This window comes from Triticum dicoccoides, chromosome 6B, assembly GCF_002162155.2.
Source record: "Triticum dicoccoides isolate Atlit2015 ecotype Zavitan chromosome 6B, WEW_v2.0, whole genome shotgun sequence".
NCBI lineage: Eukaryota > Viridiplantae > Streptophyta > Magnoliopsida > Poales > Poaceae > Triticum > Triticum dicoccoides.
This window is the reverse complement of record NC_041391.1, coordinates 521598759-521623178: the sequence shown is the minus strand read 5'-3', so window position 1 is coordinate 521623178 and position 24420 is coordinate 521598759. Positions and strand designations below refer to the sequence as shown.

The 24420-nt window shown below is 44.0% G+C and overlaps 1 pseudogene; it reads left to right on the top strand.

The window, feature by feature from the left end:
- The first annotated feature begins 22007 nt into the window (after positions 1-22007).
- LOC119321238 lies at positions 22008-23647 on the top strand (annotated as a pseudogene).
- Positions 23648-24420: the final 773 nt, after the last annotated feature.

The window sequence follows — 24420 nt, the reverse complement described above, 5'->3', positions numbered from 1 at the left end:
CCTACAAAGTACTTCTAATTTCATACTTGTTCTAGGTAAAGCAAACACTAAGCATGCGTAGAGTTGTATCAGTGGTCAATAGAACTTGAGGGAATATTTATTCTACCTTTAGCTCCTCGTTGGGTTCTACACTCTTACTTATCGAAAACTGTTGCGATCCCCTACACTTGTGGGTTATCACCGCCTGCTCCTGCCTCCCGTGGCCGGCTGTGATGACGCGGAGGCCTCACCACCCCCTACTACTCCCGCCACTGGCCAGGCCATCCCTCCACTCACCCATACCCCCTGTTATTCTGCGTCAACGGCAGCCTCACACCGCAGCCGAACGAGTGAACCCTCATACTCCTCTACGCGTGGGCATCCACTGCCGCGTCTTCCCCGGCTCCGCGTCGTCCCCTTCCTAGGCCTCGCCGTCGTCCACCACCGTGGTGCTCTCGGCGCAGCGTGGTCAATGTGATCAACGACCGACTTCCATCGAAAGAGTACTGTACGTGGAGAGGATGACAGTTGGGTCCATGGCAGCCGCAAGGAAGTGCCTCCTTATTACGCGCAAAATAATTATTCCTCCACCTGACAGCAGGGACCCACCGGACAGGCTGTTGGGTAACGTTGCATAAAATAAAAAAATTCTACGTTCACCAAGATCCATCTAAGAGTTCATCTAGCAACGAGAGAGAGATGCATCTACATACCCTTGTAGATCGCGTGCGGAAGCGTTCGAGAGAACGGGGTTGAGGGAGTCGTTCTCGTCGTGATCCCTATCACCGGAGATCCTAGCACCGAACGGACGGCACCTCCGCGTTCAACACACGTACGGTCAGCGTGACGTCTCCTTCGTCTTGATCCAGCAAGGGGGAAGGAGAGGTTGATGAAGATCCAGCAGCACGACGGCGTGGTGGTGGATGCAGCAGGGCTCCGGCAGGGCTTCGCCAAGCAACTGCGGGAGGAGGAAGAGGTGTAGCAGGGGGAGGGAGGCGCCAAGACTCAGGTTGCGGCTGCCCTCCCTCCCCCCTCCTTTATATAGGCCCCTTGGGGGGGGCCTGGAGATGGGAATCTCCCAAGGGGGCGGCGGCCAGGGGGGTGGAGTGCCCCCCAAGGCAAGTGGTGCGCCCCCCCACCCTAGGGTTTCCAACCCTAGGCGCAGGAGGGGCCCAAGGGGGGGAGCACCAGCCCACTAGGGGCTGGTTCCCCTCCCACCTCAGCCAACGGGGCCCTCCGGGATAGGTGGCCCCACCCGGTGGACCCCCGGGACCCTTCCGGTGGTCCCGATACAATACCGGGTGACCCCGAAACTTTCCCGATGGCCGAAACAGCACTTCCTATATATAATTCTTTACCTCCGGACCATTACGGAACTCCTCGTGACGTCCGGGATCTCATCCGGGACTCCGAACAACTTTCGATATGCTGCATACTCATATTCATACAACCCTAGCGTCACCGAACCTTAAGTGTGTAGACCCTACGGGTTCGGGAGACATGTAGTCATGACCGAGACGGCTCTCCGGTCAATAACGAACAGCGGGATCTGGATACCCATGTTGGCTCCCACATACTCCTCGATGATCTCATCGGATGAACCACGATGTCGAGGATTCAAGCAACCCCGTATACTATTCCCTTTGTCAAACGGTATGTTACTTGCCCGAGATTCGATCGTCGGTATCCCAATACCTTGTTCAATCTCGTTGCCGGCAATTCACTTTACTCGTACCATAATGCATGATCCCGTGACCAGACACTAGGTCACCTTGAGATCATTATGATGATGCACTACCGAGTGGGCCCAGTGATACCTCTCCATAATATGGAGTGACAAATCCCAGTCGCGATCCGTGTAAACCCAACAGACACTTCCGGAGATACCTGTAGTGCACCTTTATAGTCACCCAGTTACGTTGTGACGTTTGGTACACCCAAAACACTCCTACAGTATCCGGGAGTTACACGATCTCATGGTCTAAGGAAAAGATACTTGACATTGGAAAAGCTCTAGCAAAACGAACTATACGATCTTGTGCTATGCTTAGGATTGGGTCTTGTCCATCACATCATTCTCACAATGATGTGACCCCGTTATCAACGACATCCAATGTCCATAGTCAGGAAACCATGACTATCTGTTGATCAACGAACTAGTCAACTAGAGGCTCACTAGGGACATGTTGTGGTCTAAGTATTCACACGTGTATTACGATTTCTGGATAATACAATTATAGCATGAATAAAAGACAACTATCATGAACAAAGAAATATAATAATAATCTTTTTATTATTGCCTCTAGGGCATATTTCCAACAGTCTCCCACTTGCACTAGAGTCAATAATCTAGTTACATTGTGATGAATCGAACACCCATAGAGTTCTGGTGTTGATCATGTTTTGCTCGCGGAAGAGGTTTAGTCAACGGATCTGCGACATTCAGATCCGTATGTACTTTGCAAATATCTATGTCTCCATCTTGAACATTTTCACGGATGGAGTTGAAACGACGCTTGATGTGCCTGGTCTTCTTGTGAAACCTGGGCTCCTTGGCAAGGGCAATAGCTCCAGTGTTGTCATAGAAGAGAGTGATTGGCCCCGACGCATTGGGTATGACTCCTAGGTCGGTGATGAACTCCTTCATCCATATTGTTTCATGCGCTGCCTCCGAGGCTGCCATGTACTCCGCTTCACATGTAGATCCCGCCACGACGCTCTGCTTGCAACTGCACCAGCTCACTGCTCCACGATTCAACATATACATGTATCCGGTTTGTGACTTAGAGTCATCCAGATCTGTGTCGAAGCTAGCGTCGACGTAACCCTTTCAGACGAGCTCTTCGTCACCTCCATAAACGAGAAACATGTCCTTTGTCCTTTTCAGTTACTTTAGGATATTCTTGACCGCTGTCTAGTGTTCCTTGCCGGGATTACTTTGGTACCTTCCTACCAAACTTACGGCAAGGTTTACATCAGGTCTGGTACACAGCATGGCATACATAATAGATCCTATGGCTGAGGCATAGGGGATGACACTCATCTCTTCTTTATCTTTTGCCGTGGTCGGGCATTGAGCCGAGATCAATCTCGCACCTTGCAATACAGGCAAGAACCCTTTCTTGGACTGATCCATTTTGAACTTCTTCAAAATCTTATCAAGGTATGTGCTTTGTGAAAGACCTATGAGGCGTCTCAATCTATCCCTATAGATCTTTATGCCTAATATGTAAGCAGCTTCTCCAAGGTCCTTCATTGAAAAACACTTATTCAAGTAGGCCTTAATGTTGTCCAAGAATTCTATATCATTTCCCATCAAAAGTATGTCATCTACATATAATATGAGAAATGCTACAGAGCTCCCACTCACTTTCTTGTAAACGCAGGCTTCTCCATAAGTCTGCATAAACCCAAACGCTTTGATCATCTCATCAAAGCGAATGTTCCAACTCCGAGATGCTTGCACCAGCCCATAAATGGATCGCTGGAGCTTGCATACTTTGTTAGCATTCTTAGGATTGACAAAACCTTCCGGCTGCATCATATACAACTCTTCCTTAAGATAACCGTTAAGGAATGCTGTTTTGACGTCCATCTGCCATATATCATAATCATAGTATGCGGCAATTGCTAACATGATTCAGACGGACTTAAGCTTCGCTACGGGAGAGAAAGTCTCATCGTAGTCAACCCCTTGAACTTGTCGATAATCCTTAGCAACAAGTCGAGCTTTATAGATGGTGACATTACCATCCGCGTCAGTCTTCTTCTTAAAGATCCATTTGTTTTCTGTCGCTCGCTGATCATCGGGCAAGTCAGTCAAAGTCCACACTTTGTTTTCATACATGGATTCTATCTCGGACTGCATGGCTTCTAGCCATTTGTTGGAATCTGGGCCCGCCATCGCTTCTTCATAGTTCGAAGGTTCACCATTGTCTAACAAGATGATTTCCAGGACAGGGTTGCCATACCACTCTGGTGTGGAACGTGTCCTTGTGGAACTACGAAGTTCAGTAGCAACTTGATCTGAAGTACCTTGATCATCATCATTAATTTCCTCTCCAGTCGGTGTAGGCACCATAGGAACATTTTCCTGAGCTGCACTACTTTCCGGCTCAAGAGGTAGTACTTCATCGAGTTCTACTTTCCTCCCACTTACTCCTTTCGAGAGAAACTCTTTTTCCAGAAAGGATCCGTTCTTGGCAACAAAGATCTTGCCTTCGGATCTAAGGTAGAAGGTATAGCCAATGGTTTCCTTAGGGTATCCTATGAAGATGCATTTTTCCAACTTGGGTTCGAGCTTTTCAGGTTGAAGTTTCTTGACATAAGCATCGCATCCCCAAACTTTTAGAAACGACAGCTTAGGTTTCTTCCCAAACCATAATTCATACGGTGTCATCTCAACGGATTTAGACGGTGCCCTATTTAAAGTAAATGTAGCTGTCTCTAGAGCGTATCCCTAAAATGATAGCAGTAAATCGGTAAGAGACATCATAGATCACACCATATCCAATAGAGTGCGATTACGACGTTCGGACACACCGTTACGCTGAGGTGTTCTAGGCGGCGTGAGTTGTGAAGCAATTCCACATTTTCTTAAGTGCGTACCAAATTCATGACTTAAATATTCTCCTCCACGATCTGATCGTAAGAATTTTATCTTTCGGTCACGTTGATTCTCTACTTCATTCTGAAATTCCTTGAACTTTTCAAAGGTCTCAGACTTGTGTTTCATCAAGTAGACATACCCATATCTACTTAAGTCATCAGTGACAGTGAGAACATAACGATATCCTCCGCGAGCCTCAACGCTCATTGGACCACACACATCAGTATGTATGATTTCCAATAAGTTGGTTGCTCGCTCCATTGTTCCGGAGAACAGAGTCTTGGTCATTTTGCCCATGAGGCATGGTTCGCATGTGTCAAATGAATCATAATCGAGAGACTCTAAAAGTCCATCAGCATGGAGCTTCTTCATGCGCTTGACACCAATGTGACCAAGGCGGCAGTGCCACAAGTATGTGGGACTATCATTATCAACTTTACATCTTTTGGTATTCACACTATGAATATGTGTAACATTACGTTCGAGATTCATTAAGAATAAACCATTGACCATCGGGGCATGACCATAAAACATATCTCTCATATAAATAGAGCAACCATTATTCTCGGATTTAAATGAGTAGCCATCTCGTATTAAACGAGATCCAGATACAATGTTCATGCTCAAACTTGGCACTAAATAACAATTATTGAGGTTCATAACTAATCCCATGGGTAAATGTAGAGGTAGCGTGCCGACGGCGATCACATCGACCTTGGAACCATTCCCTACGCGCATCGTCACCTCGTCCTTTGCCAGTCTCCGCTTATTCCGCAACTCCTGCCGTGAGTTACAAATGTGAGCAACGGCACCGGTATCAAATACCCAGGAGTTACTACGAGTACTGGTAAGGTACACATCAATTACATGTATATCACATATACCTTTAGTGTTGCCGGCCTTCTTGTCCGCTAAGTATTTGGGGCAGTTCCGCTTCCAGTGACCCTTCCCTTTGCAATAAAAACACTCAGTCTCAGGCTTGGGTCCATTCTTTGACTTCTTCCCGGCAACTGGCTTACCGGGCGCGGCAACATCTTTGCCGTCCTTCTTGAAGTTCTTCTTACCCTTGCCCTTCTTGAACTTAGTGGTCTTATTGACCATCAACACTTGATGTTCTTTCTTGATTTCAACCTCTGCTGACTTCAGCATTGAAAATACTTCAGGAATGGTCTTCACCATCCCCTGCATATTGTAGTTCATCACAAAGCTCTTGTAGCTCGGTGGGAGCGACTGAAGGATTCTGTCAATGACCGCCTCGTCCGGGAGGTTGATCTCCAGGTAGGACAGGCGGTTGTGCAACCCAGACATTTTGAGTATGTGCTCACTGACAGAACCGTTTTCCTCCATCTTACAACTATAGAACTTGTCAGAGACTTCATATCTCTCGACCCGGGCATGAGCTTGAAAAACCATTTTCAGCTCCTCGAACATCTCATATGCTCCATGTTGCTCAAAACGCTTTTGGAGCCCCGGTTCTAAGCTGTAAAGCATGCCGCACTGAACGAGGGAGTAATCATTAGCACGTGACTGCCAAGTGTTCATAACGTCTTGGTTTTCTAGGATGGGTGCTTCACCCAGCGGTCCTTCTAGGACATATGCTTTCTTGGCTGCTATGAGGATGATCCTCAGGTTCCGGACCCAGTCCGAATAGTTGCTGCCATCATCTTTCAGCTTGGTTTTCTCTAGGAACGCGTTGAAGTTCATGTTGACATGAGCGTTGGCCATTTGATCTACAAGACATATTTTGCAAAGATTTTAGACTAAGTTCATGATAATTAAGTTCATCTAATCAAATTATTTAATGAACTCCCACTCAGATTTGACATCCCTCTAGTCATCTAAGTCTTACATGATCCGAGTCGACTAGGCCATGTCCGATCATCACGTGATACGGACTAGTCATCATCGGTGAACATCTCCATGTTGATCGTATCTTCCATACGACTCATGTTCGACCTGTCGGTCTCTTGTGTTTCGAGGCCATGTTTGTACATGCTAGGCTCGTCAAGTTAACCCTAAGTGTTTATGCATGTGTAAAACTGTCTTACACCCGTTGTATGTGAACGTAAGGATCTATAATACCCGATCATTGACACGCAGGTCATACAATAATTAAGACAACTCCTATGGCTCCTGCCGGTTGTCATACTCATCGACATGCAAGTCGTGATTCCTATTACAAGAACATGATCTCATACATCACAATATATCATTCATCATTCATCACAACTTTTGGCCATATCACATCACATAGCAATTGCTGCAAAAACAAGTTAGACGTCCTCTAATTGTTGTTGCATCTTTTACGTGGCTGCAATTGGGTTCTAACAAGAACGTTTTCTTACCTATGAATAACCACAACGTGATTTTGTCAACTTCTATTTACCCTTCATAAGGACCCTTTTCATCGAATCCGCTCCAACTAAAGTAGGAGAGACAGACACCCGCTAGCCACCTTATGCAACTAGTGCATGTCAGTCGGTGGAACCTGTCTCACGTAAGCGTACGTGTAAGGTCGGTCTGGGCCGCTTCATCCCACAATACCGCTGAAGCAAGAAAAGACTAGTAGTGGCAAGCAAGTTGACAAGATCTACGCCCACAACAGATTTGTGTTCTACTCGTGCAATAGAGAACTACGCATAGACCTGGCTCATGATGCCACTGTTGGGTAACGTTGCATAAATAAAAAAATTCTACGTTCACCAAGATCCATCTAAGAGTTCATCTAGCAACTAGAGAGAGAGATGCATCTACATACCCTTGTAGATCGCGTGCGGAAGCGTCCAAGAGAACGGGCTTCAGGGAGTCGTTCTCGTCGTGATCCCTATCACCGGAGATCCTAGCGCCGAACGGACGGCACCTCCGCGTTCAACACACATACGGTCAGTGTGATGTCTCCTTCGTCTTGATCCAGCAAGGGGGAAGGAGAGGTTGATGAAGATCCAGCAGCACGACAGCGTGGTGGTGGATGCAGCAGGGCTCCGGCAGGGCTTCACCAAGCAATTGCGGGAGGAGGAAGAGGTGTAGCAGGGGGAGGGAGGCGCCAAGACTCAGATTGCGGCTACCCTCCCTCCCCCCTCCTTTATATAGGCCCCCTGGGGGGGCGCCGGCCCTGGAGATGGGAATCTCCCAAGGGGGCGGCGGCCAGGGGGGTGGAGTGCCCCCCAAGGCAAGTGGTGCGCCCGCCCCACCCTAGGGTTTCCAACCCTAGGCGCAGGGGGGGCCCAAGGAGGGGCGCACCAGCCCACTAGGGGCTGGTTCCCCTCCCACCTCGGCCCACGGGGCCCTCCGGGATAGGTGGCCCCACCCGGTGGACCCCCGGGACCCTTTCGGTGGTCCCGATACAATACCGGGTGACCCCGAAACTTTCCCGATGGCCGAAACAGGACTTCCTATATATAATTCTTTACCTCCGGACCATTCCGGAACTCCTCGTGACGTCCGGGATCTCATCCGGGACTCCGAACAACTTTCGGTATGCTACATACTCATATTCATACAACCCTAGCGTCACCGAACCTTAAGTGTGTAGACCCTACGGGTTCGGGAGACATGTAGTCATGACCGAGACGGCTCTCCGGTCAATAACCAACAGCGGGATATGGATACCCATGTTGGCTCCCACATACTCCTCGATGATCTCATCGGATGAACCACGATATCGAGGATTCAAGCAACCCCGTATACTATTCCCTTTGTCAGACGGTATGTTACTTGCCCGAGATTCAATCATCTGTATCCCAATACCTCGTTCAATCTCGTTGCCGGCAAGTCACTTTACTCGTACCGTAATGCATGATCCCGTGACCATACACTTGGTCACCTTGAGCTCATTATGATGATGCACTACCGAGTGGGCCCAGTGATACCTCTCCGTAATACGGAGTGACAAATCCCAGTCTCGATCCGTGTCAACCCAACAGACACTTTCGGAGATACCTGTAGTGCACCTTTATAGTCACCCAGTTATGTTGTGACGTTTGGTACACCCAAAGCACTCCTACAGTATCCGGGAGTTACACGATCTCATGGTCTAAGGAAAAGATACTTGACATTGGAAAAGCTCTAGCAAAACGAACTATACGATCTTGTGCTATGCTTAGGATTGGGTCTTGTCCATCACATCATTCTCACAATCATGTGATCCCGTTATCAACGACATCCAATGTCCATAGTCAGGAAACCATGACTATCTGTTGATCAATGAACTAGTCAACTAGAGGCTCACTAGGGACATGTTGTGGTCTAAGTATTCACACGTGTATTACGATTTCCGGATAATACAATTATAGCATGAATAAAAGACAACTATCATGAACAAAGAAATATAATAATAATCCTTTTATTATTGCCTCTAGGGCATATTTCCAACACAGGCCACCATATTTCGTGAAAAAAATGTTTCCCCCCTGACTGCTGGGACCCACCAGCTACATCTTCGCACGCAAGGATGTGCGTCCGGGCAAAAAAAATGATTCGCCACCTGACTGCTGGGACCCACCAGCTACATCTTCGCATGCAAGGAAGTGCGTCCGAAAAAAAACGATTCACCCCCTGATTGCTGGGACCCACCAGCTACATCTTCGCATGCAAGGAAGTGCCTGACAGTCGGGACCCACCTCGTCGAAGCGTACATAGTGTTGTCATTCTGGTCGCGAACGTGTACGTACATACTGGTGGATGTAGAGGCGCGCAGGTGTCGTAGTAGAGGCGCGCACATGTCATAGTAGAGGCGTGCACGTAGCATGTACACGTACGTATAGCGGCTAGGGTGCAAGAAAGAAAATACGGCCATGTACGTACATGCGGGCGGGGTCTCGAACGCCTACTCGCGCATACGTACGGCCAGGGCTCCTGTACATGGCTGGGTCAGAACGGAGAAACATCGTCGTCGTCGTGTTCATGGGGAGCCAACCGGCTGGATCAAAACGGAATGTGTCACCGTGTTCATCGGGAGGGCTTGGACGGAAAAGGCGATGGAAACGAGGCCTGGCTTACCGCAGAACAGAGGAAACGGCCTTGTGTTCGACCGGCCACATTCTAAACAGGATCCTATTCATCGGGAGGGGTCTGGCGTACCGCAAAACGGAGGAAACAAACCTCCTACGATCGAAACGGGGGTCCTGTTGATCGGGAGGGGTGTGGCGTACTGCAAAACGGATGAAACAGACTTGTGTTGGAGCGCTAAGGTCGAAACGGGGGTCCTGTTCATCGGGAGGGGTGTGGTGTACCGAAAAACGGGACTCCACGGGATACTGTTCATCTCCACCGTCGACCTCCTCCAGCCTCCACGGGCTACTGTTCATCCACAATCGACCTCCTCCAGCCTCCACCCGTGACTGTTCATCCACTGGCTCCTGTTCATCCAGCCTCCACCGCGCGCTACTCCATCGGCTACTATTCAAATACCCCTCTCCACGGGCTCCTGTTCAACCACCCCTCCACGGGCTACTGTTCATCCACCCCTCCACCATCTACTATTCATCCAGCCCTCCACGGGGTCGTCCTGTTCATCTAGCCCTCCACAGGGTCCTATTCATCTAGCCCCAACCGGCTCGATCGATCGGGGTCCTGTTCATCCAGAGGCAACGCCACGGGTCCTGTTCATCCACTCCCACCACTCACTGTTCATTGATGTCTACTACACAACCTTCTTCTTGTAGACGTTGTTGGGCCTGCAAGTGCACAGGTTTGTAGGACAGTAGCAAATTTCCCTCAAGTGGATGACCTAACGTTTATCAATCCGTAGGAGGCGTAGGATGAAGATGGTCTCTCTCAAACAACCCTGCAACCAAATAACAAAGAGTCTCTTGTGTCCCCAACACACCCAATACAATGGTAAATTGTATAGGTGCACTAGTTCTGCGAAGAGATGGTGATACAAGTGCAATATGGATGGTAGATAAGAGTATTTGTAATCTGAAATTATAAAAACAGCAAGGTAACAAGTGGTAAAAGTGAGCGTAAATGGTATTGCAATGATAGGAAACAAGGCCTAGGGTTCATACTTTCACTAGTGCAAGTTCTCTCAACAATAATAACATAGATAGATCATATAACAATCCCTCAACATGCAACAAAGAGTCACTCCAAAGACACTAATAGCGGAGAACAAACGAAGAGATTATGGTAGGGTACGAAACCACCTCAAAGTTATTCTTTCGGATCAATCTATTCAAGAGTTCGTACTAGAATAACACCTTAAGACACAAATCAAGCAAAACCCTAATGTCACCTAGATACTCCATTGTCACCTCAAGTATTAGTGGGCATGATTATACGATATGCATCACACAATCTCAGATTCATCTATTCAACCAACACAAAGTACTTCAAACAGTGCCCCAAAGTTTCTACCAGAGAGTCAAGAACGTGTGACAACCCCTATGCATAGGTTCATGGGCGGAACCCACAAGTTGGTCACCAAAACATACATCAAGTGGCACATGATATCCCATTGTCACCACAGATAAGCACGACAAGACATACATCAAGTGTTCTCATAAAAGACTCAATTTGATAAGATAACTTCAAAGGGAAAACTCAATTCATCACAAGTGAGTAGAGGGGGAGAAACATCATAAGATCCAACTACAATAGCAAAGCTCAAGATACATCAAGATCATGCCATAGAGGGAAAACGAGAGAGAACACGAGAGAGAGAGATCAAACCCATAGCTACTGGTACATACCCTCAGCCTCGAGGGTGAACTACTGCCTTCTCGTCATGGAGAGCGCCGGGATGATGAAGATGGCCATCGGTGATGGGATCCCCCCTCCGGCAGGGTGCCGGGAAGGGCTCCCGAGAGGTTTCTGGTGGCTACAGAGGCTTGCGGCGACGGAACTCCCGATCTATCTTGATATTCGATGTTTTTAGGGTACGTAGGCTTATATAGGCGAAAGAGGTCGGTCGGGAGGTGCTCGAGGGGCCCACGAGACAAGGGGCACGCCCTATAGGGGGGTGCCCTACTATCTCGTGGCTTCCTCGATGACCCCCCGGCTTGCACTCCAAGTCTCATGGATCATAATCTTCCCAAAAATCACGCTGCCGAAGGTTTCGTTCCAATTGGACTCCGTTTGATATTCCTTTTCTTCGAAATACTGAAATAGGCAATAAAACAGCAATATGGGCTGGGTCTCCTGTTAATAGGTTCGTCCCAAAAGTAATATAAAAATTTATAATAAAGCCCATAATCATTCAAAACAGTTAATAAAATAGCATGAATGCTTTATAAATTATAGATACGTTGGAGACGTATCAGCATCCCCAAGCTTAATTCCTACTCGTCCTCGAGTGGGTAAATGGTAAAGAAAGAATTTATGAAGTGTGAATGCTAGAGGTGCACAAGTTTGATCAATGATAATTTCAATCACCTTTACTAGCATAATTATATGTCATAACAGTAGTTCATCTCATAAAACTATTCATAATCAAGTAACAAGCTATTCACATGTTAAAGCATAGACCATAAACTTTCTTGAAAACTAGAAAACTTCATTCTTAGTCATCAAACAATTGCAATTCATCTTACTTTCAGGACGAGTCTATGTTAGAGCTTTGATTTAGCAAACTTCACATACTCAACTATCATATAGTCTTCTACAATTGCTAACACTCACGCAATACTTGTGGTTATGAAGTTTTAATCAGACACAGAGAAAGATTGGGGCTTATAATGTTGCCTCCAAACGTATTCACCTTTGGGTGACGTCAACAATAATAGTTCATGCTAACGTACATCCAATTGGATATATATATCAGGACCACCCCAACACAAAGTGCTTGCCAACGGATAAAATGAAAAAAGGAAATGTGAAGATCACCTTGACTCTTGCATAAAGTAAAAGACATAAAGTAAAAGATAGGCCCTTCACAGAGGGAAGCAGAGGTTGCCATGCGCTTTTAGGGTTGGATACACAAAATCTTAATGCGAAAGAACGTCACTTTATATTGCCCCTTGTATATGGACCTTTATTATGCAGTCCGTCGCTTTTATTGCTTCCATAACAAGTTCGTACAAAGCTTATTTTCTCCACACTAATAAGTCATGGATATTTAGAGAGCAATTTTTATTGCTTGCACCGATGACAACTTACTTGAAGGATCTTACTCAATCCATAGGTAGATATGGTGGACTCTCATGGCAAAAACTGGGTTTAAGGATATTTGGAAGCACAAGTAGTATCTCTGCTTGGTGCAAGGAATTTTTTCTAGCATGAGGGGGAAAGGCAAGCTCAACATGTTTGAATGATCCATGACAATATACTTTAACTGAGATGCGAGAAAACATAACCCATTACGTTGTCTTCCTTGTCCAACATCAACTCTTTAGCATGTCATACATAATGAGTGCTCACAATTATAAAAGATGTCTATGATAATATATTTATATGTGAAATATCTCTTCCTTCAATATTCTTTCATGAATTGTTCAAATGACTAATACAATGCTTGCTAACCGTCAATAAATTTACAACCTCTACTTCTTATATGTGAATTCATTACTCCCCATGGGATAAGAAAATGAAACATATATAATTTCAGATTTATGAAATTCAACTCATTCAACCATTTACTCATAGGACATAAGTGAAGCACATGAGTAAATGACAAACTCCAACAAGATATAAGTGAAGATCAATGAGTAGCTAAATAATCATGCGACTATGTGAAGACTCTCTTTCATTTAAGAATTTCAGATCTTGGTATTGTATTCAAGAAGCAAGAGAAACAAAATAAAATGACAATGCAAGGATAGAACAACTCATGTGAAGAAGCAAAAACTTAGGTTCAACCGATACTAACCAATAGTTGTTGAAGAAGAAAGGTGGGATGCCTACCGGGGCATCCCCAAGCTTAGATGCTTGAGACTTCTTGCAATATTATCTTGGGTTGCCTTGGGCATCCCCAAGCTTGAACTTTTGTGTCTCCTTAATTCCTCTCATATCATGGTTTCTCTTTTTATCAAAAGCTTCATCCACAACAAACTCAACAAGAACTCGTGAGATAGGTTTGTATAAACCAATGCAAAACCTTATCATTTCCTACTGTAGCAAATCACAAAAATTATTATTCAACATTGCATACTAAATGTCTCTGCATACTTAACACTCCTATCCTCAAATAGAATCATTAAACAAGCAAACATATGCAAACAATGCAACCATAACAGCAATCTGCCAAAACAGTACAGTCTGTAAAGAATGCAAGAGTATGAATACTTCCCTGACTCCAAAAATTATGAGAGAAAATTCCCACTGTAATAAATTTATCAGAGCTTAATATTCAAAAATATTCAGCATTATACCATTCTCTGACTTTTCTAGGGAATTTGTGCAACAGCGGTAAACTTTCTGTTTTCAAACAGCAACATGTATACTAGCAAAATAAGCATGGCAAAGGCTATCCTTGACTTTTTTATTGAAGATAAAGATGCAAAACATTATTCTAAATAACAGCAAGCAAATACTAACAAAATGAAATTACGCTCCAAGCAAAACATATCATGTGGCGAATAAAAATATAGCTCCAAGTAAAGTTACCGATGAACGAAGACGAAAGAGGGGATGCCTTTCGGGGCATCCCCAAGCTTAGTTGCTTGGTTGTCCTTGAATATCTTGGGGTGCCTTGGGAATCCCCAAGCTTATGCTCTTACCACTCCTTATTCCATAGTCCATCGAATCTTTACCCAAAACTTGAAAACTTCAACCACACAAAACTCAACACAAAACTCGTAAGCTCCGTTAGCATAAGAAAATAAAACCACCACTTAGGGTAATGTAATGAACTCATTATGAATTAATATTGGTGTTAAACCTACTGTATTACAACTTCTCTATGGTTCATACCCTTACATACTAGCCATAGATTCATCAAAATAAGCAAACAACACAATGAAAACAGAATCTATCAAAAACAGAACAGTCTGTAGTAATCTGTATCAAAAGTATACTTTTGGAACCCAAAAATTATGAATTAAATTGATGTACCTGAGTAATTTGCCTATTAATCATCTGCAAAGAGAATCAACCTAAAACCACTCTCCAGTAAAAAATGGCAGCTATTATCGTGAGCGCTAAAGTTTCTGTTTTTTTACAGCAAGATCATATAGACTTCACCCAAGTCTTCCCAAAGGTTCTACTTGGCACTTTATTGAAACAAAAGCTATAAAACATGATTAATACAGTAGCATAATCATGTGGACACACAAAAACAGTAAGTATAAATATTGGGTTGTCTCCCAACAAGCGCTTTTCTTTAATGCCTTTCTAGCTAGGCATGATGATGACAATGATGCTCACATAAAAGATAAGAATTGAAACATAAAGAGAGCATCATGAAGAATATGACTAGCACATTTAAGTCTAACCCACTTCCTATGCATAGGGATTTTGTCAGCAAACAACTTATGGGAACAATAATCAACTAGCATAGGAAGGTAAAACAAGCACAACTTCAAGGTTTTAAGCACATAGAGAGGAAACTTGGCATTATTGCAATTCCTACAAGCATATGTTCCTCCCTCATAATAATTTTCAGTAGCATCATGAATGAATTCAACAATATAACCAGCACCTAAAGCATTATTTTCATGATCTACAAGCATAGAAAATTACTACTCTCCACATAAGCAAAATTCTTCTCATTCGGAATGGTAGTGGGAGAAAACTCAACAAAATAATTATCATGTGAGGCATAATCCAATTAAAAATTAAAATCATGATGACAAGTTTCATGGTTATATTTATTCTTAATAGCATACAAGTCATCACAATAATCATCATAGATAGCAACTTTGTTCTCATAATCAATTGGAACCTCTTCCGAAATAGTGGAATCATCACTAAATAAAGTTGACACTCTTCCAAATCCACTTTCATATTCATCACAATAAGATTCAATATCCTCCAAAATAGTGGGATCAATACTACCTAAAGTTGACACTCTTCCAAACCCACTTTCATCAATATAATCATCATAAATAGGAGGCATGCTTTCATCATAATAAATTTTCTCATCAAAACTTGGGGGACAAAAAATATCATATTCATCAAACATAGCATCCCCAAGCTTATGGCTTTGCATATCATTAGCATCACAGATATTCAAGGAGTTCATCCTAACAACATTGCAATCATGCTCATTATTCAAAGATTTAGTAACAAACATTTTATAGATCTCTTCTTCTAGCACTTGAGCACAATTTTCCTTTCCATCATACTCACGAAAGATATTAAAAAGATGAAGCGTATGAGACAAACTCAATTCCATTTTTTGTAGTTTTCTTTTATAGACTAAACTAGTGATAAAAGAAGAAACAAAAAGATTCGATTGCAAGATCTAAAGATATACCTTCAAGCACTCACCTCCCCGACAACGACGCCAGAAAAGAGCTTAGTTGACGGGGTGTGAGTGTCGTTTACCTAGCCTCCCCGGCAACGGCACCAGAAAAGAGCTTGATGTCTACTACACAACCTTCTTCCTATAGACGTTGTTGGGCCTGCAAGTGCACAAGTTTTTAGGATAGTAGCAATTTTCCCTCAAGTGGATGACCTAAGGTTTATCAATCCATAGGAGGCGTAGGAGTAAGATGAACTCTCTCAAACAACCCTGCAACCAAATAACAAAGAGTCTCTTGTGTTCCCAACACACCCAATACAATGGTAAATTGTATAGGTGCACTAGTTCGGCGAAGAGATGGTGATACAAGTGCAATATGGATGGTAGATAAGAGTATTTGTAATCTGAAATTATAAAAACAGCAAGGTAACAAGTGGTAAAAGTGAGCGTAAATGGTATTGCAATGATAGGAAACAAGGCCTAGGGTTCATACTTTCACTAGTGCAAGTTCTCTCAACAATAATAACATAGATAGATCATATAACAATCCCTCAACATGCAACAAAGAGTCACTCCAAAGACACTAATAGTGGAGAACAAACGAAGAGATTATGGTAGGATACGAAACCACCTCAAAGATATTCTTTCGGATCAATCTATTCAAGAGTTCATACTAGAATAACACCTTAAGACACAAATCAACCAAAACCCTAATGTTACCTAGATACTCCATTGTCACTTCAAGTATCCGTGGGCATGATTATACGATATGCATCACACAATCTCATATTCATCTATTCAACCAACACAAAGTACTTCAAAGAGTGCCCCAAAGTTTCTACCGGAGAGTCAAGAACGTGTGCCAACCCCTATGCATAGGTTCATGGGCGGAACCCGCAAGTTGGTCACCAAAACATACATCAAGTGGCACATGATATCCCATTGTCACCACAGATAAGCATGGGAAGACATACATCAAGTGTTCTCATAAAAGACTCAATCCAATAAGATAACTTCAAAGGGAAAACTCAATTCATCACAAGAGAGTAGACGGGGAGAAACATCATAAGATCCAACTACAATAGCAAAGCTCAGGATACATCAAGATCGTGCCATAGAGGGAACACGAGAGAGAACACGAGAGAGAGAGATCAAACACATAGCTACTGGTACATACCCTCAGCCTCGAGGGTGAACTACTCCCTCCTCGTCATGGAGAGCGTTGGGATGATGAAGATGGCCACCAGTGATGGGATCCCCTTCGGTAGGGTGCCGGGAAGGGCTCCTGAGAGGTTTCTGGTGGCTACAGAGGCTTGCGGCGGCGGAACTCCCGATCTATCTTGATATTCGATGTTTCTAGGGTACGTAGGCTTATATAGGCGAAAGAAGTCGGTCGGGAGGTGCTCGAGGGGCCCACGAGATAGGGGGCGCGCCCTATAGGGGGGCACCCTCCTATCTTGTGGCTTCCTCGATGACCCCCCGGCATACACTCCAAGTCTCCTGGATCACAATCTTCCCAAAAATCACGCTGTCGAAGGTTTTGTTCCATTTGGACTCCGTTTGATATTCCTTTTCTTCGAAATACTGAAACAGGCAATAAAACAGCAATATGGGCTGGCACTACAAGAAATATGTCAACTTATGACCTTCTGTCAGTGACCCTGGAAGAATTGGTCATAGATTTATGACCATTTGAGACCAATTGGTCAAAAGCTGTTCGAGGGGCTCCAAACCCTAAACCATTGCGACCATTTTGGTCAGAAAGGTCATAATTTCCTTACATGAAATGGTTATAAAGCTAACAGTGCTAGTCCGCTGCCTTATTTCTAGTTGTTAACGACCAATATAGATGGTCATAGCCTTGTAAATTGTGGTGGGTTGCTATGACTAGGCGCCACCTCATCAGTTTTGCCTATGTGTCATGTCCATGTGGCAGTTTTTGCCCTAGGTTGTGAAGCAACCTATATTTCTGTCATTCCCAAAATTCCCAAAAAAATCTCATAAATTCTTTGGGTCATATCTTCGTCAAATATGTAAAAACCTTCCTTGCCTAGTTCAAAAATAATTCAAAAATATTCATTTTCCTATTCTATTCAGAGTAACAGTTTGTGAAGGAAGTACCACTTTGGCATGTCCAAATAGTATCCATTTTCTACAATGCTTTCCTATGCCCAAATAACCATCCTCCACCAAATGCCAGCTCAATCCATTCATTATTTTGAGCCGAGCTTGAACATTCGTATTTATGTCCAGTGTGGTGGTTTGCAAAGCAAGTACCACCTAGGCTCCTCCTTTTGAGCTGAAAATTTGTGAAAACGGTCTTCTTAGTAACTGATCATCCTCAGCCAAAACTCACGCCCATTAGCCATGTACATTTTCCGTACCGCTAATCAAACACTTGGCTGCTAATTCATGTTTGAGCATCGATTGGTCTCCTCGTGAGAATCTTATGTTGTAATTTTCTTCCTAGCACCAACCTGAGGAGTGCCCAACCCACTAGACATGCCTAGGCCGCCTAGAACATATGGCAACACCACGATCACGCGGTGACCACGCGGCGGGCATGCGAGTTTACGCGCTCTAGAGTTGGGGCCCTCGGCCACCGCCCAAACCTCGACGTATCGCCACCAAACCATGTATTTATGATTAAATAGGTCCTTATGTAACTAGAAATGATTTTTGGAAAAAATAAATAGCAAACTATGAGGCAGCTGCAGTTCAAATTTTACCCGCTTCCAACTGAATCGCCAGAAATTTGTCTTTTTCACGAGAGGTGGATCAAAATATTTTACACTAGACCATTTTGTCAATTGTGCATTAAATATGGCCTAGTATTTTATAAAAATGATTTGGTCCAATTTTGCAACAATTATTTGGTAGTTCCTTCACAAAAAAAAGCTCCTTTCGGGCACTCGAAAAATGGAAAATGGTTTTTTCGTCCAACGAAAATGAAAACTTCCTTAGGCAACATTGTTTGCTATTCCAATATGCACCCTTGTGCACAATATGAGATCATTTGAACAAACTATGCCATGAATGTGGCCATAAGATTGATCATTTGGCTTGAAAGCCATGAATCTTCACACTTGATAGCTCATTTCTGAGAACACTTTTTTCAAATAATTACCGTATTACAAGTTTATTATTTTTCCTGGAAACTTGGTCACATATAATGACACAATGCAAAGGTTTTCCAATTTTTTGATTTTTTTGAATATTTTATGCCCGTTTCAAAATGCGGTCAAAACGGCGGGCTTGACCGTTCCTAGCTAGTGGTTGAATCTTGGAAAACTTTTGGTGTTTCTCTGATTAAATAGATACTTATGTACCCAGAAATGATTTTTTTAAAAAATAAATAGCAAACTATGAGGCAGCTGCAGTTCAAATTTGACCCGCTTCCAACTGAATAGGCGGAAATTTGTCTTTTTCACGAGAGGTGGATCAAAACTTTTTACACCCAACCATTTTGTGAATTGTGCATTAAATATGTCCTAGTATTTTAGAAAATTGATTTGGTCCAATTTTGCAACAATTATTTGGTAGTTCCTTCACAAAAAAACCTCCTTTCAGGCACTCGGAAAATGAAAAATGGTTTTTTCGTCCAAAGAAAATGAAAACTTCCTTAGGCAACATTGTTTGCCATTCCAATATGCACCCTTGTGCACAATATGAGATCATTTGAACAAACTATGCCATGAATGTGGCCATAAGATTGATCATTTGGCTTGAAAGCCATTGATCTCCATACGTGATAGCTCGTTTCTGAGAACACTTTTTTAAAATAATTGTCGTATTACAAGTTTGTTATTTTTCCTAGGAACTTGGCCACTTATGATGACGCAATGTGAAGGTTTCCCAATTTTTTGATTTTTTTTGAATTTTCTATGCCCGTTTTAAAATGCGGTCAAAACGGCGGGCTTGACCATTCCTAGCTAGTGGTTGAATCTTGGAATTTTTTGGGTGTTTCTATGATTAAATAGATACTTATGTACCTAGAAATGATTTTTGTAAAAAATAAAGAGCAAACTATGAGGCAGCTACAGTTCAAATTTGACCCGCTTCCAACTGAATCGGCGACAATTTGTCTTTTTCACCAGAGGTGGATCAAAACTTTTTACACCCAACCATTTGGTCAATTGTGCATTAAACATGACCTAGTATTTTATAAAATTGATTTGGTCCAATTTTGCAACAAATATATTATAGGTACTTCACAAAAAAACTTATTTTGGGCACTCGAAAAATGATTAAAAATAGCTAGAAAGATAAAAATGCATGCAAATTGGCGATCATCCAAAAAATGTGGTCTAACTTCAGAGAAAAAATTAGTTGTGCCGTTTTGCAAAATATTTTTGATAGCTGCTTCACAAAACACCCATAGTTTTAGTACTTAGAAACTAATTTAAACCATAAATTTTCTGAGCCAATCAGGGCTCATCCCACGGATCACCCCCCTTAGCCGATCTGAACCGTCCGTTCTAGCCGATCTGAACCATCCACCTCTCAGCACCCTAATCCTAACCCTAGAAGCCCGCGCCCGCCTCTCTCTCCCCCTCTCCGCCGACTCTCTCTTTCCCCTTCTCCCCGATCCAGATCCAGCCCGCGCCCCGTCCTCGGCCGCTGCCCCATCCCCTGCCACAGCCACGACGTCAGATCCCTCCGCCCGCTCGCGCCACCCACCTTCGGATCCCTCCACCCGCTCGTGCCACCCACCTTCGAATCCCTCCGCCAGTTCCCTCCCCTCCCCGCACCCCCACGCGCGCGATCCATGCGGAGATGGACGCCGCCGCCGCCGTCGCCCCCCATTCCCACCGTCGACGGCCACCACCTCCTCGAGCAGGCGAGGCGGATTGGCGGCCTTGGCCACGCCGATCTGGCGGACACAGCCTCGATCCGGAGGGAGGGATTTGGCAGCCATGGTTATGGGGGTCACCTCCCTCCCCTCGACGCCCTCCATGGCAGCTGGAGGTGGGCAAGTCCGGCAAGGCAGTGTGCACCGAATGCCATGGGCGCAAGTCGGAAGCTGCAGGGCGAGATCGACCGCGTGCTCAAGAAGGTCCAGGAGGGCGTCGACGTCTTTGACAGCATCTGGAACAAGGTCCCCCCTCCTCTTCCCCTTCTCCCCCACCCCCGATTCTCAGGATTTTACACAGTTTCTCATGATTCTCCGGGGTCTCGGCCAGGTCTACGACACCGCGAATGCGAACCAGAAGGAAAAGTTCGAGGCGGACCTCAAGAAGGAGATCAAGAAGCTGCAGCACTACCGCGACTAGATCAAGACCTGGATCCAGTCCAGCGAGATCAAGGACAAGAAGGTGACCGACCCCCTTCCTTTCACCTCTTTCTCTATGTAGTAGTAGTATGTATGTTGCCTGGATGGATGGAACTGCCCATGTAGCTACTGCTGCCTCCTCCTTCCTTCATGTTATATTGTATTGAACTATAGAATGGGTTGCAAACCTATGGAACTTTGTACACAAAGCATGATCGCTGATCTTTCTCGCTTGCTAGACAAACTTCCAGCCAATACTGTCCATGTTACTTGTATAAAAACAAAGTAAATGACATAACTGCTCCTGCACGTAGCATTTGTAGTGGTACTCAGCAAGAACAGAGCAATGTTTCCTTTATTCGAGCATTGTTTCCAGCAATACTCTAAAATGGGTTTGATTTAATCTCATGTTTTAGTAATCTAGCACTTTGGAGCTGCAGCGTAAATAAATTGTTGCCCCTCGAATGGTTTGAGTGCCATGAAGAATTGTTTATCATGCTTGTATGAATTGACTCACATAAACTCTGCTTTCCTCTGCTTGATTCAGCAGTGTTAGTTGCGACCTGTTATTTTGTGGACAATGAACTACTCCCTCCGTTCCTAAATATATGACCTTTTGGTTATTCAATTTGAATTACCAAAACGTCATATATTTAGGAATGGAGGGAGTAAATGATTATAATCAAAAGAGAACTGCTAAATGGAAGAAGATTTTATAATCACAGAAAATTTGACAGCTTCTCTGTTTGTAAAAATTGTTGCTAGCTCTGTCTGTAAGCCCATATTTTCTTGTTTCTTCCATTTAGATGGAGCAGGAGCCCTCCATGGACGACATCGACGAGGAGGAAATCGACTCCCCAAACAAGGTTTGATCCTTACTGTGATGTTTTTCCTATCGCTGCTATGTTGTAGTCTAGTTTCTGTTGTGGCTGTGAAACCAAACTAGGGTGGCCTGATTGATGAGGTCCTGTATGTGGCCTTGGTCTTAGTTCATATCATATTTGTTCCTTCCTGTATGATGCATGCTTGGTTAATGCTCACGGACTAGCTAGCTAAGGTGGTTGTTTTGCTACTGAATGAATGCTGTTTCAGTTTGTACCTCATCTAGCTAAGTTTTAGTTCTCTAAACTAGACGGCTATGCAGTTTCAGTTTACTCGGTCTAGTGATCCTGTTTTTGGATTTTTGCGGCTGTTCTCTAAACTGAATTTGGTTCAGTTAAAAAACTGCACTACCTGACTGTTTAGGGCAGCGAGCTTCTAACTGAAAAACAAGTTTGTTATGCTCATAATTTCAAGTTGGCCTCTACATATGAGTTGTAAAGCATGTTCTAAGGTTTCCGTAGAGTACTTATTTGCTTCGTTTGGATGTACGGTTTGAGAGCAGCCATCTATTTAGTTTGCTGTCCAGAAATATATGCACGGCTTCACTTGATTATATTCCTAACTTTTATGATTTATAACCCGCAGATTTTGGGCTTCATTTGTCAAAAGTTGGTGTACAAGGAACTCCAGGAGAAGAATCCCAACGAAAACCCGCACCCACCGCACCCAACAATGTGTTTAGCACCCACCGCATCGTCGAAGCCGGCCAAGTCGGGTGGAGGCAAGCAGAAGAAGTGGAGCAAGGGCAAGCAAAAGGAGAAGGTGAACAACACGGTGATCTTCGACCAGGCCACCTACGACAAGCTACTCACCAAGGTGCCCAAGTACAAGCAGATCACGCCCTCCATCCTGTCCGAGCGACTCAGGGTAACGCACTCCCTCTGGATTTGTTATTCTTACTTCCTTCCTTCCTTCCTATGTGAAGTGACATCTGGGGATGGTAGGATATGTGTGTGATGCATCATGGCTCCTGGTCAAGTACTTTACTGTGATGCTCTGTTTTGGGGTCAGTCTGTACAATTGTAAGAACACACCCATGCGCTAGTGTTATGAATTGATTGGATGCTGGATTCGGCTGCTGCATCAGTTTTTTGTGCAGATTTTGCTTGGTGTGCCATGTTATAGATAGGGTGCAGTGGATTTGATATGGCCATCTGGTCATCATTTATGTCATGTGTCACAGATATTCAACATAGCCATTGATTTGTAGTGTTTCATATAGTTAAATGTGGTTTGATGCTGCTGCTTTACACTTAATTAACATGTCCCTGCTTCTTACTGTCAACAATATGTGCCTGACATGCCTTGTTCATTAGAACTACTGATTGATGTGAGCACCGTGCATTTTCAAGTATGCACAATGTATATTAGTGTGTCATATGTTTGTTTGATTTTTATGGTGCTGTAGATCAATGGGTCGCTGGCTCGCAGGGCCATCAAGGACCTAATGGAGAGGGGACTCATCAGGATGGTGTCAATCTAGTCCAGCCAACAGATCTTCACCAGGGTGACAAACACTGCCACCAGTCATGTTAATATTCAGCTGTATTTTATAGTTGAATAGTTGTTTGTACTGCCCAAATAGAGAAGACGTGTTTGGCTGTTGAATACCTGATTGTAAAGTACTTTGTTTGGCTATTGTTTGAAATTTTATGTGTTATTGGCTCTGTTTGAATCAAGTTATTGGTTGCTGCCCAAATAGAGAAGACGTGGGTCCTTTAAAATGAAAAAAAAACTGACAAGTGGGACCTAATTAGATGACCTGACTAGTGGGACCTGGTCCAAAATGGATTGTAAAAAGGCTGAGGCCCAAATAAGAAATCGAAGCAAAAAGGCCAAAGGCCTAGAAAATAAAAGGCTGAATTGTTGGGCCTGGCCCATGTAGCTGACCAAAATGAACAGGGAAAAAATACATTAAAAGGCTGAATTAATGGGCTCGGCCCATATAAACACCCAATTGGACCGGGCTAAATCTTGTGCCACATCAGCTTGCCACGCTGGATGCCTACGTGGCCTGGGGGAGGTTGCTAGTGACCAAAACGCCACAGTAGGAATATTTTGGTCGTAAACGTCTTTGACCATTCCAGAAGAAAGGTCGCCATAGTCAGTTTACGACGGCCAGCTTTTGACCTTCTGTTTTTGGTCACAAAAAGGTCATAAATGGAAATTTGTGACCTTTCAGTGACCAATAGTGGTGGTCATAAGTTGACATATTTCTTGTAGTGTGGGCCTCCGGTTAATAGGTTAGTCCCAAAAGTAATATAAAAGAGTATAATAAAACCCATAATCATTCAAAACAGATAATAAAATAGCATGAATGCTTCATAAATTATAGAT